The sequence below is a fragment of the Herpailurus yagouaroundi genome, unplaced genomic scaffold (assembly GCF_014898765.1).
Source record: "Herpailurus yagouaroundi ecotype Mexico unplaced genomic scaffold, PumYag 192, whole genome shotgun sequence".
Lineage (NCBI taxonomy): Eukaryota > Metazoa > Chordata > Mammalia > Carnivora > Felidae > Herpailurus > Herpailurus yagouaroundi.
The window spans coordinates 1,393,242-1,404,895 of record NW_024412423.1 but is presented as its reverse complement, the minus strand read 5'-3'; positions in this window follow the sequence as shown (position 1 = coordinate 1,404,895).

Genomic DNA, 11,654 nt, shown 5'->3' with positions numbered 1-11,654 from the left:
TGCCCCAACCCCTTCCCCCGCCTTCTCTCTTCCCTGTCTCAGTCAATTTCTCTTTCTTTCTTTGTCCCTCTCTTCCTCTCTTTCCTAGCCTCCGGTGCCTTGGCTCCAGCTGCCTAAGTCACTCCCCCAAACCCTGCAGTACACTTGGGAGTGAAGGGAGAAGGAGCCGAATGAGCAAGAACACGACTGGTCACGAAGGGACCACCAGCAAGCAGACCTTTAACATTAGCAAGACCTCTGCTTAACACACACACAACCACCTGACAAAGACTTTTACCATCAGCCCCATTAGGCAGATGGGAAAATAGAAACCTCAAGGAATTAGGTGACTCATCCAAGGTCACACACTTGGTGTGGGTCAGCATCAGGATTTGCACTCAGGTTGGTATAAAACTACAAGCCCACACTGCCTCTGCCTTGGATGGGGGTCGGGGACAGCACCAGCTAGCCCGGCAGCTCCTGTCCCAACCTCTTGCATCTGATGGAGGAACCCTAAAGACCTGTTCTTTTGGTCATGTCCAAAGCCTTCCTGGGCTCTGGGGTCTGAAGCAGTGACGCACACATGGTGTGAGGCTCTCTGTACCTGAATTTCCCCGTCTCATGGTTGAGGGCCAAGGTGAGGGGGTTTTAGCCTCAATCTACTTTTACCGTCATCCCTGTCTGAGGCCCGGGATCTGGCTCTCTGATCCAGAGAGAGAGAGAGAGAGCAGAGGGCAGGCTGGGGACAGGTGGTAAGCTCCTAGCCCCAGGGATTTGCAGGCTCAGCCCCTGGGGCTTGAGCCGGCTTGGGCTCCATTAGTCAGGGTGGATTAGGCTTTGGGGATACAGGGATTTGGGCAAAGCTGACAGAGGGAATGAGCAGAGGCCTTGTCACCCTTCTCCCTTCCCCCACCACATCCAAGGGCCCTGCCTGGAGCTGTCCAGGCACCTCTTCTTGGCGGGAGGCTGGGAGTCAGGAGGCCTGGATCTGGCTCTGCCTTTACCCATTTTATAACTCGGGAAGGATGGAGCACTTCGCTGGTGACAGGCCCCAAACTTGACGCTGCAAAGGTCAATACAAACTGGGTGTTTGTGGTGGCTGGGCCAGGCTCACACAGTCCCTCACAGCCCTTCTCTGCTGAGAACGGGACAGACCAGGCCACAGCAGGTGTCACAAAGCAGCTTCTGGAATCACAGGGTCAGAGCATCCCACTGGCTCCAGAGTGCAGGATAGACCATCAGTAATTGGGACAGAGCCCTCACGGTGGTGCAGAGGGAGGTGAGAGGGTCTGTGGCCAGGCCGCTGGGGGTGGAAGGGAAGGGGAGTGGATGGGCTCCAGGCATGGGCAAGAACTGGCTCTGAGGGTGAGGAAGATGAAGGCGTCACGGCTGGAGCACCTGGGAGGAGGCAGTAGCATTCAGAGTAGCAGTAGAATGTCAGGACCCAGACCGGGGCAGATCAGGTCCGTGGAAGGCAGAAATCAAGAATTCAGTTTGGGACACAGGAAAGCCGAGAATCTCATTCAGTTGGTTGGATTTCATGAGTCTGGAATTGAGGGAAGAAGCCAGGGTGGGAGATAGAGCTGAGATGCCATCAGTGAGTGTGGTATCCAAAGCCATGGAATGATGTGCTCACCTGGGCAGAGGATGTGGACAGAGGGTGAGGACGGAGCCCGAGGCCCCCCAGCATTAGGAGAGAAAACAGAAGACAGGAGGCTTAGGAGGGGGCGGCCAAGAAACCAGGCTTGAGGAAGAAAGGAAAATCCATTGTAATTAATTTAGCCCCATGCAGTGGCAAAGGGTCATTGCTCCCCTTGCACAGATGACACAATGGAGCCAGAGAGGTACAGTGACTCCCCCAAGGCCACACAGCAGGGGAGACAAGGGACTCCTCAGACAACCCTGGTAAAAGCTCAACAACTTTTACTTTGGAGTAAATTATGAAATTCCATAATTTCAGCTCCAGTATTTCAACTGACAAAATTAAATGGAATTTAAAGCCCAGGGCTGCTGATATCGGTTTGTTGGAAGGTTATATACTTATGTTTATGCTTATATTTAGACTACCTTCCAATTTAACAACCAGATGACTTTTATTGCAAAATTCATTTACAATTATCAGGGTGCCTGGGGGGCTCAGACTGTTAAGTGTCCAACTTTGGCTCAGGTCATAATCTTGAGGTTCAGGTCACGATCTCAAGGTTCGTGAGTTTGAGCCCCGAGTCAGGCTCTGTGCTTGACAGCTGAGAGCCTGGAGCCTGCTTCGGATTCTGTGCCTCCCTCTCTCTCTGCCCCTCCCCTGCTCTCTCCCCCCCCCCCTTAAAAATAAATAAACATTTTAAAAATCTTTAAAAAATAAACATTAAAAAATGTAAAACTATATGTCCTCAGGTTCATTTAATGGCTAGCTTCAAAGCTTCTGATCCCTGGTTTGGGTTGCTATACATATTCCACCTTCCCCTTTGTTGAAAGAGTTGGGGATGTGGTTTGTGTGAGAAACGACATGTCTGGCATGGTCTCTGATCCAAGGATGTTGAAAGGCATGGTCATCTGTACCTAAGGATATCCCCCTGAGCCCTCCCTGAATGTCCTGTGTGGACACATGTGAGGTGTGTGTGCCTTTAGAAGCCTCCCATTCCACTGCAGCCAGACCTGGCCTGGCCTCCCCACCTGCCCCCCTCACAAATCCTTTTATACACAAATGCTCATCGCAGCATTTTGTTGTTAGAAACAACCCAAAAGTCCATCAAGGGGTGCTTGAATAAACAAATTATGACATATTCAGGCAACGGAATATTATTCATCATAAAAGGAATGACGTACTGACACATGCTACCATGTAGATAAACTTCAAAGACATTATTCTAAGTGAAAGAAACTAGCCACAAAAGATGACAGGCTACATAACTGCATTTACGTGAAATATCCAAAATAGGTGAATTTACAGAGAGAAAGCACACATTTGTGGTTGCTGAGCCCTGGGTTTGGGTGGGGGAGGAAGGATTGGGGGAGTAACTGCTTAATGGGTAAAGAGTTTTCTTGGGGCGTCTGGGTAGCTCAGTCGGTTGAGCATCTGACTTTTGATTTTGGCTCAGGTCATGATCCCAGGGTCATGGGATTGAGCCCCACGTCAGGGTCCATGCTGAGTATGAAGCCTGCTTAGGATTCTCCCTCTCTCTCTCTCTGCTCCTCTCCCCCCGTTGTGCGTGCTCTCTCTAAAAAAAAAAAAAAAAAAAAAATTGAAAAAAGAGTTTTCTTTGGAGATGAATCAGATGTTTTGAAACTATATAGAGCTGGTGGTTGCCCGGCACTATGAATGACCTGTAACTATCACCAAAGGAAAACAATTCAATCCAGATAAGACTGCTAATGGATGACCCAGACCCTTCAGGGTCACTGGATTAAGAACCATGACCAGCTGATGTGCTTGCTGAGGGAAAAGGGAATATAAAATGGATAGTGGAAGAAGGTAGTTATAAATATCAGCTACAACCATGTGACCAGTTATACAAACAAGGATTGTAATTATCGTGAGTTCATTTTTTATGTTATGAACATGTTTGTTTATAAAGCTTTGTTTTCTTCCTTCTCTTATTCCCTTAATGTAAGAGAAGATTTGTTGACTTTATACCATAGTATTTAAGCATTTTTTCCTTTATATCATTGTATTTTAGTTACAGATACCAAGAAGAAGAATATTCATCACTTAAGGACGTTACCTCTTCTTCTGGGGGAGAGATTAGCACATTTTTGGTTTGAGAGATAGATGCGTCACGTTTGGTGGATAGAAGTATGATCTTGTTATTATCTTTATTTGAAGATTAAGTATGATTTAAAGAGATGCAAATGGGTCCCAAGGTGACAAAGGGGTGGATTTGTGATGGATAATTTTATATGTCAACTTGGGTGGGTCAAACATTATTCTGGATGTTTCTGTGAGAGTATTTTTTGGATGAGATTCAAACTGGTGGACATTGAGTAAAGCATATTCTCCTCCATAATGTGGTGGCCCTCATGCAATCAACTGAAAGCCTGAACAGAACAAAAGACTGACCAGCAGATGGCCTTCACACTTGAAATGCAACATTGGCTCTTCCTGGGTTTCCAGCATGCTGATCCATTCTATAGATTTTTGACTTGTCAGTCTGCATAACTGTGTGAGCCATTCCTTAAAGTAAATCTTTCTCAATCTCTCTCTCTCTCTCTCTCTCTCTCTCCACACAACACACACACACACACACACACACACACACACACACACACAAATTGGTTCTGTTTTTGTGGAGAACCCTGACTAATACAATATATTTCAGTTTTCTTGGGCATATACCTAAGAGTAGAATTGTTGGATCATATGATAATTTCATATTTCACTTTTATTTTTTTATTAAAAAAATTTTTAATGTTTATTCATTTTTGAGAGAGAGAGACAGAGTGTGAGTGGGGGAGGGGAAGAAAGAGGGAGATACAGAAAAAAATTAAAAAAAAGAAAGAAAGGTGCAGGGTGCCTGGGTGGCTCAGTCGGTTAAGTGTTCAACTTTGGCTCAGGTCATGATCTCATGGTTCATGGGTTCAAGTCCCACATCAGGCTCTGTGCTGTCAGCCTGTCAGTGAGAAGCCTGCTTCAGATCCTCAGTCCCCTCTCTCTCTGCCCCTCCCTCACTTGTGCTCTCCCAAAAATAAATATTAAATAAAAAGGGGCAAGAACCTTGGATAAAGGGAATATGATGAAGGGTTCATGTCACTGAGTTATGAAGACCACACAAAAGCATTTCAGAGTGAGAGCAGGTGGTCACACTGAGCTGAGAGAGACAGTGGTGTCAGGATCAGTCCTGTTCCCAGGTGGACTGCTCTCAGCTCTGTTGGTTTACCTGCATTCAGATCCTCTTACCTGAAGTATAAAATATTAATGTTCTGGGGGGAAAATCTCAGATGAACCCAGAAACTTTCCATAGGGGGTGAGCCAGTCTGTGGGCCACAGGGAGTCTGGGTGGCTCAGTCGGTTAAGCGTCTGACTCTTGATTTCAGCTCAGGTCATGATCTCATGGTTCATGAGTTCGAGCCCCATATCAGGCTCTGTGCTGACAAATTCTTGGGATTCTCTCTCCCTCTCTCTCTGCCCCTGCCCCGCTCTTGTGCTCTTGTGCTCTTGTGCATGCTGTCTCTCTCCAAATGAATAAGTAAACATGGAAAAAAAATAACACCGCGTTGATCTGCAATACAAAATCATGTGTTGTAGCAGAACGCATTTCTTCACAAGAAATTGTCAGAGCAGAAAAAAGAAAAGCTTTTCATTTTATGAGGCTAAAAAACATAGCTAGAACAAGAAATACAATTTTCAGCCAAACTAAGGAGCATAGACACCAAAATCCTAATCAAAACATTTGTGAACTGAAATACTTAAAAACATCATAAGCATGTCTGGTTTGTCCCAAAAAGGCACGTTAGCAGATTAACGACTTAAAATCTATTAATGTAATTCACTGCATTAACAGATTAAAGAAAAAAAACCAGGATTATCTAAATGGATGCAGAGAAAGCATTTGATAACATCCAATATTCATTCATGATTTTAAAAACTTAGTAATCTAGGGATCTTCTTTAGCCTGAAGAAGCTAGCTACCAAAAGCCAACAGCAAATATTGTACTTGGTGATGAGTCATTTTGGGTACTGATTTCTTTTAAAATCAGAACAAGACAGTAATTCCAATTATCATTCCCTCTAAAGGGCATTAGTCAGTGCAAGAAAAAACAAGCATGACTGAATTAAAAATACACTCATCATTTGCAGATATGATTAACTACTGTATTATTTGGTGTCCTGCAGAGAAACAGAATATATATATATATATATATATATATATATATATATATATATTATATGTAGTCTGAGGTCTCAGAACTTGTAGCGCCCATGGCATGAGTTCCAGACAGAAGGCCAGGAGGCTTAAGATCCAAAAAGAGCTGATGTTTCAATTCAAGTCCAACAGCAAAAGACCAATGTCCCAGCTCAAGGAAGTCAGAAGCTCCCTCCTGGGAGGGTCAACCTTTTTGTTCTCTACAGGCCTTCAACTGATTGGATGAGGCCCACCTACATTATGGAGGGCAATCTGCTTTACTCAGTCTACCAGTTCAAATGTGAATCTCATATGGAGACACTTTCACAGACATACTCAGAATAATGTTTGAGCAGATATCTGGGCACCCTGTGGCCTAGTCAAGTTGAAATACAAAATTAAACATCACCAACATCACCCCTTGTCTACTTGGTACCAATATGCATCACCCTAAGCCGTACTTAAGCTCTATATAAAGGCAATAACAAGGTCATACTTCCACCTAACATGATCAACTATCTTGTATGTAACCAAAAACTCCCTAACCCCTTCCCCAGAAGAGAAGGTAATAGTTTTATTTTTTATTTAAAAAAAAAAAAAGTGTGTTTGTTTATTTAATTTTTTTTAGGGACAATGACAGGGGCCACATGTGATATTATTTCTTGATGTAGTAATTTTTTAAGGTTTATTTATTATTTTGAGAGAGTGCACAAGTGGGGGAGGGGCAGAGAGAGAGAGAGAGAGAGAGAGAGAGAGAGAATCCCAAGTAGGCTCTTCACTGTCAGCATAGAGCCCAATGCGGGGCTCGAACTCATGAACTACCAGATCATGATCTGAGCCAAAGTCAGATGCTTAACCAGCTGAGCCACCCAGGTGCCCGTATTTATTTATTTTTGAGAGAGGGGGGAGAGAGCATGAGTGGAGGAGGGGCAGAGAGAGAGAGAGAAAGAGACAGAGACAGAGAATCCCAAGCAGGCTCTGTGTTGACAGTACAGAGCCTGACGCAGGGCTCCATTTCACAAACCGTGAGATCCTGACCTGAGCCAAATTGAAGAGTTGGACACTTAACTGACTGAGATATCCAGGTGCCCCAGTGTACTTGTTTATTTATTTTGTTGTTTTACAGTGACAAAAAGTGTGAGCAGAGGAAAGGAGCAGAGGGTAAGAGGGAGAGAGAGAATTCCAAGCAGGCTCTATGCTCAGTGCAGAGCCCAACTTGGGAGTCAATCCCACGACCCTGGGACCATGACCTGAGTTGAAATCAAGAATTGGGGACTCAACCAGCTGAGCCATCCAGGCGCCCCAAGGAGGTAATGTTTTTGAGTGATGTTTATGCTTCTCCTTAATATCCTGTAACATAAATACTAAAAGCCATTAGCAGTTCTGTTTGAACTGGGTTGTTGTAGTTTTCCATTAACTTTAATCACAGGGCATGGCAATACTAAAGACATCCTAAGGGGTCACCTGTATTCTAAATGTAGTCCTCCTCTTCTCCACTGTGGAGCAGTTGTCCATTTTCCCTGAGGTACTCAGGATCAATCACCTCAGCCAGCATGGTGACTCTCTATTGATTCAGAGGCATGAGGATTCCAAAGTGGCCATAGTTCAGTGGAATTATTGCTATGTCTCCAGGTGGAAGCCTCCCACTCTCTGGAACTAAAACCTCTGGGCCATAAGAACATGTGGTTGTGGGAACAGGAGGCAAAAATTTTGCTGGTGAGTCACTAGGGGTATTGGTGAGAGATGCCTCTGTTTCTACCCGTTGATTCCTGGGCTTAAATCCTGGCTATGGTAGCAATATTACTGTTTCTTGGAATGGGTTAGAGGAAGACTAGGTCACCCACCAACCTCAAGAAATTTCCGTGTGATGAGGTACATTGATAACTACCACACAATCTTTTACCCTACGCCACCTCCCTCTTAGGTATCAGTTTGGCTCTGAGAGACCCAAAGGCTTAGTCAAAGAAATGGGATCCTTAAAATTCTAAAGAGTTAAGCATGCCACCTTCCAGGACACCTGCTTAAGAACTAAGGTCCCACAAGCTCTATATATCTATAAAAATGGCCAAAAATCTTACTAAAGAAAACCTAGAATTTTGTGTCCCAAGAACCTGGTGGTAGCTGTCAAAGTGGGGAATCCCAAAATATGACTAGACAGAAACATGGGTTGAACTAAGTTTGTGGCTAAGGGTCCCACCAAACTGCTGCCAGCCCTCAGGGAAAATTACAACCTAGAATGACAATGGGCTTCATGAGGAATGTTCAATCTGATAAGTTCATTTTAAGAAATGCACTTGAGGGGCGCCTGGGTGGCTCAGTAGGTTGAGCGTCCCACTCTTGATTTTAGCTCTTGTCATGATCTCACAGTTGTGAGATCAAGCCCTGTGTCAGTCTCGGCACTGGGCATAGAGCCTGCTTGGGATTCTTTAACTCTCTGTCCCTCAGCCCCTCCCCTGCCTTCTCTCTCTCAAAATAAATAGATAAGTAAGTAAATAAATAAATAAATAAATAAATAAATAAAAGAAATGTGCTTGAAAGCAAGGGTTCCCGAATCAACAAACAGAATGGGATGGCTATTTTAACTGGCAAGCAGAAGGCTCCAAAGGGCTTCAAAATTCCTATGTAGCTTCATTAAAAGATTTCTTGCCAAAGGCTAATGAAACATTGAAGATATAAGACATCCCTAAAACAAAAGACCTAAACCACAAGACTCCTATGGCTCACCTTCACCCTCCTTTATGTGAGTACTCAATTCTAGTAATCTTCAGTCTGAATTGCCTTTATAAGACCATAAACAAAAGTCCACCAAGTTAGTGGCCTTATGGACATCCCCATATCCATCTCCAAAGGATGGCCCCTGTATGGGTCCCTCTCAGAGCTGATGGGACTCAGGGATTTTTTCTGGCCTACTGCTATGTTATTCCCTTAAACATCCAAGGAAAAAAGAAAATTAAAATCAATGAAATATTTTGCCCAATTCTGGTAAACTCTGCTGAGTTACATCCTCTACTTTTTTTAAACTATTTTTTAAATTTTATTTGTTTTGAGAAAGAGAGAAAGCAAGTGGGGAGGGGCAGAGAGAGAGGGAGAGAGAGAATCCCAAGCAGTTCTATGCTGTTATCATGGAGCCCGACACTGGGTTTGATCTCATGACCTTCAAGATCATGACCTGAGCTGAGATCAAGAGCCCGAGGCTTAACCGACTGAACCACCCAGACGCCCCACATCCTCTACTTTAAACCCCACTCAGAGCCAACAGTTGGGGTCCTGGGAAAACTGGCAGAAGCCAGCTACGGGTGAGGATTTGTACCAGAATCAGCTGTCTTAGACCTGTCTGTAGTACTCAATAGGGAGAAACAAATAAAATTTCACATTGTCCTTTACCTTTCCAAATCCAGGGCACTGGTTATTGATCTTTGTGAATGGCTCTGGATCTTGCGAAGATAATATCTTTTGCACCCTCTTTGAGGATGCCTCCTGGGTCCATGGGGTTGTTGAAGGCTGCCAGCAATACTTACTGCTTGTCCAAGCTGAAACCTGACAAGGTACTTAAAAGGACTTAATAACTCTATGATCAGAAATTTGGCCACATTGGAAGCTGACACTCAAAGCCTGATAGAAATCTTTTTAGGACTTTCCCCCTAAGTAAATAGAAAATAATGCAATTGAGTGGGTGAGTCAACTTATGATGTCATTTAGGCTACAAGGCAATTCTTGGGGGGAGTTGAGAGCAACTGTTTTTTCTTTTAGTTTTTTAAAAAGGTTTATTTATTATTTTGAGAGAGAGAGAGAATAGGGAAGGCGCAGGGAGAGAGAGGAAGAGAGAGAATCCCAAGCAGGCTCTGCACTGTCAGCACAGAGTCCAACGTGGGGCTTGAACTCACTAACCGAGAGCTGTCAGACACTTAACTGACTGAACCACCCAGGGGCCCCAAAAGCAACTGTTTTTACCTCACAGATCCTTGCAAAGCTGGAGATGTGGCTCCAGAGGCAGTTCAAAGCTCACCTATCCTTTTGTACCCATCCCCAAACCTCCCCTATTTATCTTAATAGGCTTGTAACTTGCATTCTTTCCCTGTGCCCTTAAGAGGTAAAGATCAAAGCACAAACTTTGGGAAGGTAGTTCTTATCAGAAGAAAAATAAACGGGGGAAATTCATTTGAAAGAGCTTTAGCCATCTGAGCAGGTGGCTTTGACTTATTCCATCTGCCAGAAAAACAACTGAGATCCAACTTCTTTTATAACCAGTAAAACAGAAGCTCGAAAATCTCTGTTTACGTCTGTCTGCATGTTTATGTGTGTCTCTATATGTGTGTTGTAGATGTGCGGTATTTTCTACCTCTAGATGATATTTTAAAGTTAATTTGTACTAGACTTGTCTTTTAATGATTTAAATACATAACCACTGACATGAACTTCCTAGTCATAAAAAACTCTCAAAAATATAATAGAAACTAATGCACAGGAATTTCAGGTTCACGTGATCTGGGAAAAATATTTCGTGTTAAAGCTAGTTTCAGTTCATTGGTTTATTCAAAACAGATATGTCTTTTGGTTATCAACATTAAATACAAAACTTTCATTGCACCTGAGTGTACTAACCAAATAACTTATTTCTTATAAGATCTTTCAGCAAGAAAAATCGTTGTGGGGGTAATGGCTGACTTTGTCTAATGTTTTTTTTTTAAATTTTTTTGATGTTTATTTTTGAGAAAGAGAGAGACAGAGTGCAAGTGGGGGAGGGGCAGAGAGAGAGAGAGAGAGGGAGACACAGAATCCGAAGCAGGCACCAGGCTCTGAGCAATCTGTCAGCACAGAGCCTGACATGGGGCTTGAATTCAAGAACTGTGAGATCATGACCTGAGCCAAAGTTGGAAACTCAACAGACTGAGGTGCCCCTGCAAATTTTTATTGTGAATGAATGTTGAATTCCATGACACTTTTGCATCTATGTATAGGACTTTGTGATTTTTTTCCCCCTTGGATCTTTTAAGATGGGCAATTACATTAATTGGTTTTTTCCCAGGTGTTCTTTTTCTGAAATTCAGGTTTTTTTGAAGCACAAGTTACCTATAGTAAAATACACCCTTTTTAGATTTACAGTTTGTTGATTTTTGGCAAATACATAATCACGTCACTATTAGAAAAATAGGGGTGCCAGGGGCGCCTGGGTGGCGCAGTCGGTTAAGCGTCCGACTTCAGCCAGGTCACCATCTCGCGGTCCGGGAGTTCGAGCCCCGCGTCGGGCTCTGGGCTGATGGCTCAGAGCCTGGAGCCTGTTTCCGATTCTGTGTCTCCCTCTCTCTCTGCCCCTCCCCCGTTCATGCTGTGTCTCTCTCTGTCGCAAAAATAAATAAATGTTGAAAAAAAAAAAAAAGAAAAAAAAAAAAGAAAAATAGGGGTGCCTGGGTGGCTCAGTCAGTTAAGCCTCCAACTCTGTCTCAGCTCAGGTGATGATCTCGTGGTTCATGAGTTTGAGTGCTGCATCAGCTCTGCGTTGATAGCGTGGAGCCTGCTTGGAAGTCTCTCACTCTCTTTCTCTCTCTGCTCCTACCCCACTCATGCTCTCTCTCTCTCAAAATAAACTTAAAAAAAAAAAAAAGCTATAGAACATTCACATCACCATAAAAAGTTTTCTTGTGCTTCTTTACAGTCATTCCTTTCCTCCTACTACTCCCTACATGAGGGAGCAACTGATTTGACTTCTGTCCCTTACAGTTTTGCCTTTTCTTGTATACTATATTTAAAGGAACACACAAGGGGCACCCGGGTGGCTCAGCCAGTAGAGCATGCTACTGACTCTTGATCTTGGAATTGTAAGTTTAAGCCCCATGTTGG